The sequence below is a fragment of the Ptychodera flava genome, chromosome 9, assembly GCF_041260155.1.
Source record: "Ptychodera flava strain L36383 chromosome 9, AS_Pfla_20210202, whole genome shotgun sequence".
NCBI lineage: Eukaryota > Metazoa > Hemichordata > Enteropneusta > Ptychoderidae > Ptychodera > Ptychodera flava.
Genome location: NC_091936.1, coordinates 31,728,521 through 31,735,318, shown reverse-complemented (window position 1 = coordinate 31,735,318; position 6,798 = coordinate 31,728,521).

Genomic DNA, 6,798 nt, shown 5'->3' with positions numbered 1-6,798 from the left:
AACGTCTTCAGGTTTAGCAGTACTACAGGTAAATCTGCACCTGCCATTTGACTTGCAGGAATACTTTATGATTGTGTCATGAAAAGAAACCAGGAGGAATCTGGAAAAAACAGGCATTAACCCTTCCCAAATTTCCATTTGTTGATCTGATTCAAACTTAACAATTGATCCGTAATGTGGCCACAAATATAGCCATATAACACCCTAGTACACGTCATTCATGTAGGCTTTTAGTAATCAGCGCAATCTGTGGTGCAATGGCGCAATATGCAACATTGTGCCAACAGACACAATAATTTTGCCACGCGCCGAGATGTCAAACGGATTAGGTATACTTTGAATGATGCTGTTGGCAGCTTGGCAGTCCATCGCGACTTTTTTCACTGTAGCACAGAATAACAACCAAATTACTTGTCAACTTGACAGAAAAAATGTGTGATAGGCTTAATGTGAAATAAACTCAAATCATGAATAGAAATAAAGTTCATGAAATCGAATTTAGGACGAACGGTGCTGGAGGTCTCTGATTTTAAAGTGAACCATTCCTGGTCTGCTCTGGGTTCAGTGATAACCAAGACACGACATCGGACAATGTCAGTTTCTGTGCACCTTTCAGTGACCTTTCAAGAGTATAACGCTTTACAAAGGAAAGTCTTTCACTCTGAACTAAATATACTGTTATCATTCTCCATTATACCACATAAGGAGAATAAAAATATTGAGCATGACGTCTGTGGTTTAAATTCAAACTTCAAAGTTTATACATACAGAAAGAAAGGTAAAATGTTGCACTTGGTTGCGAAAACTTTGCATCTTTGCAACAAACTGATGGTAAATCACAGTGATATTGGGGAAAGGATGTCGGCCATCGTTTTCATTACCAGAAAGTCGCAAAGAACTGTTGCTGTGGTAACACAGTATGTTGGTAAACAAGTTTGCTATAGATGGGGACATGTTGATATGCTATCCAATCATACGATCTCCAAGTTGGAAGCAATTCTCACTCAAAGTAAAAGCCAAAAAAGACAGGAAAATATTATTGGCAGGTAATTTTAGTTTTTCGCGCCAAGATGTGATTCGACTGTCACAACAGCATTATTTTGTAGGTGATGTGCATGCCCAAGTGTGCAACGTGTACAATGTATCAAGCACAATCTCTAGATTCCGTTGGCGCAATGTGGCGTATTGAGCCATTGTGCAACAGACTGCACCGATTACTAAAAGCCTTCATGTGCATACGTGGCCTGGTTGTATATACATGTATTCTCAGACCGCTGAAATCATGTTGCAGGGGTACACTCAGCTGTGAACAGTGAACAAGTCGAAACAGAAAATAGAAAATCACCAGCAGCTGACAGCAACAAACCGAATCACGATGTCTAATTCGAGCGTCCTTGATGGTAGATCGTAACGAGATATCTGAATCAGCATGTAGAGTGCACTTCAAGCCTAAATGATCATCCTGAGGTAATGCTGTTGTGTCACGACTTCTCAAAAGAACAAGTTAAGTTCTTCCTGATCAGCTTAGCTTTCTTTCTAAAAATACACTGCAACCATCTCTAACCGAATGATTTTGGAAAAAGAGCCACCGTCCTAACACATAAAATGTCCTATATGCCACTACATCACATGATGATTAAGGTTGTCCTACAAGAGGAGTTATCTTCCTTGTCATTTTCCAGTACCAAGTTACAATATAAAATTACTACCTGGGTATTTGTAAAAATCAAGAGATACGCAGAGCGTATGGTTTGGCATGTCAAATGTGGATGGTGAAGTACTGGCAACAGAAAAGATGGCAGACAGTGACAGACACAAATTGATCTGCTGTTCAAATTGCTGCCAGTCAATACATTTGTAGCTAATGGGAGCATCCCAGATGAGGAAAGAATGTACATTTGAAAACATATCTATTATTTGAGAATTTACAAAAACTATCAGTGCATTTATAAGTGCACTGACCCTGTTTGTATGCAACACTTTCCATCGATAGGAGGCAGTTTTTCCATCGATAGGAGGCAATTCTTGACATTTATATGATGAATTTGTTACCAGTCTACCAACTCTCTTCTTCTCCTGGTAGTCCTTGTTAACATGTTCAACGTATAGTTACTCAATGCTGAAAGCGCTCAACCTTTTTATCCCAACAACCCTGTACACAGATCCACCATCACTGAAAAACAATGGATTTGGCCCACAACCAAAGGTGGCAAACAGGTTGATGTGAACCACAGGGTAGGGAGGGACAGTGTACTAACATATACCCATGGGCGTAGTGGAGGCGAGGGTGGAAGCGCATGTACGCCTATTGAATGTTTATCCACTAGGTGAATTTACAGTTGTCAGAAAGACATTCCACTCGATAGCAAATAATGGGATACACTGCTGTTTGAAGTAATTAAGGAATAGATTGCAGGCATTGGATGTTGGAAAATATCCAAAAACCTTGAGATATATATACCGAACACTACTGAAGCATCTGTTGATCACCCATTGTCACAGAAGTTACCAAGGTGAATTCTGATAAACAAACACAACAAAATCTATTTACAAACAGAGGTCATCAAACATTGACTCGCAAATCACGCATACAACTGCTAAATGTTAAACACTGCCTTTTTGTCACTCCTCCTGTCACTGAGGACAGGTTTGACGCCATCATCGTTTTTCACACTTTTGATAATTGCCTCCAGTTCTCGTTCTGTCCCTCTATTATTCAACAGGAAGACACTATAGCTTTCCTCTTCCACACACACGCATTTACCCGCCCGTACCTTGAAAGCAGAAACTTTCTAGCACCATATATCTACAGTGCAGGAAAATCTCGGTGAGATTCAGTATGTGTCTATGGTACATTTGGTACACTGCAATTTTACAGTGTGGTAGTAAAGGGTGGACAATCTTTTAATTCTTTCAAACCCCTTCCCCCTTAGACTTTGGTATATCCCCACTGTTTTCAGCAGAGTATGAGGTCATACCAGTATGTGCAGGATTATGGGGTGGTAGGCTTAATAGATGGCAAAGAAATCAGCTCAGATCATTAAAGGACAGTATCTCACTCAAACTTAGAAAAATACCACCGCACATACATACGTACAGACATACAGACGCCACCGACTTAACATATTAGCTCTCTTTGGTATATACACATATACCAAATGTGAGCTAAAAATGGCGTATTATTCCATTACATCTCGACTTTCTTTACTTCTTTCAAGATTTCATTTTGACATGCCACTCATTCAATATCTGGCTTCTCACTTCTTATTTTTAATATTTCATTTTCTCCATCGGCCAAACTCATATGATACAGTGTGGTAGTAAAGGGTGGACAATCTTTTAATTCTTTCAAACCCCTTCCCCCTCTGACTTTGGTATATCCCCACTGTTTTCAGCAGAGTATGAGGTCATACCGGTATGTGCAGAATTATGGGGTGGTAGGCTTAATAAATGGCAAAGAAATCAACTCAGATCATCAAAAGGACAGTATCTCACTCAAACTTAGAAACATACACCCGCACATACATAAGTACACACAGACGCCACCGACTTAACATATTAGCTCTCTTTGGTATATACACATATACCAAATGTGAGCTAAAAATGGCGTATTATTTCATTACATCTCGACTTTCTTTACTTCTTTCAAGATTTCATTTTGACATGCCACTCATTCAATATCTGGCTTCTCACTTCTTATTTTTAATATTTCATTTTCTCCATCGGCCAAACTCATATGGTACACACATTGGAAATCATGAAGCTGTGAATCAAAGGACTACACAGACAAGACCCACTTCATTTTATTTCAGATACCAGCTCAGACAAGAATGGCTAATATTACCTTACATCTGCCAAGGATTGATGTGTGTAGTAGATGCTAAATTTTGGCTCATTTGACAGTTTTTTATTTCCTTTAAAAAATAAAATGCTGCCATTTACAGAAAATATACAAAAATTAAATCATGTACACTGAAGGTGTTTTTCACTATGTCGAGAACCTTCCCTTGACACTGAGTCGATGGAAGAGAGATGCTGCAACTTAATAAGCTAAAAGCAATCACAGTTTTACTCATCCTTGGGCCCTTACAAATATGACGGGGCATCATACTTTTATATTCTTCCACTTCAAATTATGTTTTTGGAAAAGGAGGTCAACCCATTGCCATGAATACAACAGCACAAGACTCCTTGCAGAGTTAATACTGACTCACAGCAACATGATGATGATAGATCCAGTGTTCAGGGCTGTAAAATGTGTACCTGTGTCATCTGACACACATTGATATTTTCTGCGAGCAAAACGGTAATCATTTTTTTTATATTTGATTTTTTCCAAGCAAATGTGAAAACGAAACGCTGATGTGGCCAGTCTAAATCGATGTGCACACAGACTGGAAACAAACAAAATCTTTTACTTTTTCCGCCTCAAAGAACTAAGGAAGCTTGAATAGTTGGAAGATGAAAGGATAAAATGAAGAGAGGACTTCATCATTGGATGTACAGTACATCAGTACATGTACAATATCTTCCAGGCGCAGTTATACAACTAACGTCATAGGAGACTGGTTGCCTGGCAACAGCATCTGTGGAATGAGAGTTTGTCATGCCGGTGTCTGTATCTCAAAGGGAAGTAGATCACAATGCTGACAATCACTAGATCAGATCTGACCTTTTGTTTCGGAAACAAAGGATTCAACTCAGACGGGTAATCCTTTAGAGCATTACGGCAAACCAGGAAATCGGATTAGAGTTTTTTAAATTCACGGAACACACAGCAGCTCCCTGAAATTTCCTTCATTAATATTGAACGATTTTAGTGGTTGAGCATAACTTCCTTTGTAGATTGTCTAAAACTAAAAATGGTCTAATGATGAGGTTTTTTTATCAGGTTGTTACTATATCTGTGAGATAATGGTAATCTTACACCCAGGTTATTACATCAGCCTTGTCCGTAATGGACTTCAACAGTAGACGGTCATACCAAGGACATACAAGTTATATGTCCATAAGGCAATACTATTACAAAAGGGGGCTGTGTAGGTTGATTTGATAGAATGGGCAAAATTTTGTAGTAATACAGCCTTGACTGGTTTCAGAGAATTCCCCCCCCCCCCCCCCCCACCCACACACACACACACAAGTGGCGAGGTGACTACGTGCAGCTTATGGCATCACTTGGGGTCTCTTCCAAGAAGTAGGTTTGCCAGGCAAGGGCATTTCCAGGGTATAATAGTTTTATCTGATAATAGTAAGAAAAAGATGAACGTGATTACACACCTGCATGCAGCATAGCAGACCCAATGCAAGGCCACTGATGTACAGATGCAGCTGAGTGAGTGGAACACCGACCCTTAATGGTTGGATAAAGGAATAGATCTCAAAGGCATCCCACTTTGACCATACAAATCACAGCTTACATGAGTTAATATAATAACATATTACAAATGGACAGATTATTTTAAACTGGAGAAGACTTCAATAAATCTCTCCTTCCTTCTTGGAAACTTAACATCTTCATCTCATTCCTTCATTTTCTGCACAGTTGTGGTCAAATTTTAAAATCTGCGATTAAAAAGTTCATTTGTCATAGTTTCTGTACTTCAAATTCGTTCCCAGAAGAAAGGTACAGTAATACAAAAGACATGCAGAAAATTTGCTTCGTCAGGATTACGCAGAGGGAGAACACACTCTGCTGAATTTCCACAGCAATTTCTCACTACGTTGAAATTATTTAATTCATGGTTTAAAATGTCACCTTGTAGGAACAAATTTCCACTGAATATAAAATCGTGCTTGGTCATCATCTGTATTTAATATGCAAGAACATTCTCTTTCCCGGAAAACGGAAAACTTGATGGAAGAAGGATGGGAAAATTGACACAGTTTTAAGTGCAAGTAAATCTTAATCAGTATTGGCAAGGCCACGTACAACTCGCTTGTGAAAAATTTCACAAGTTGAGCGGCAAATTGAAGGAACCAGTCTCCTCTCAAGAAATTTAGTCTCAGCACTACTGGGAATGACATGGGGATTAAGGTAAAGGGCTTCCCAGTCCGCACTTGTCATAATTAATCCACTTTGTTCAAGGACATAGCGACCTCTCTAATGAGGAAATGTAGGTCGAGGGGAGAATGGTGAACATCTGGCCACTAGGTGGCGCCAGACAAGAAGGGTCTCACAATTTGAGACACAACACCTGCACGTAGGCCGTCAATACAATGAATGCATGTGTGATTTTATGTACGCAGCAGATGATTGTGAGACTACAGATGAGTGAAAGTTGCTGTTGAAAAGAAAGCACGGTAGCTTCAGACGCGTGGCTTTGAAACGAAATGCACAAACACAATACAGAGATATGAATGAATATCAGTGAATATCTTGCAGACAGCCTCCTTTGCATAGGTCGTACAATAATAGATTGGCCTGGTTTTTTTTCTGTTTTTTTTGCCATCATCATGTAAGATTGCCACTGACTTTGATCCACCCTGGAAGGAGCTATACACACGAAATCTGCAATGATATCTTTTTCTATTTTTTTAACGAAAGCAGATTAAGTAGCAGCAGCATTTTGGAAACAACCTCTCCTGACCAACAGAACAAGAGCCAGGTGAAAAATTTACATGTCCATGGCAGCCAGTCAACTCATCCTTTTCACTGACACACTCCCATTGCCCAATATAACCAAAATATAAAAGTATGTCGTTTTCAGAGTCTAGCTTATATCTGACATGTCTCTTGTTTTATTGTGAGTGTTTGTGTATCAGTGTGAATGTTTGTAGATTATCATGAATATGGAG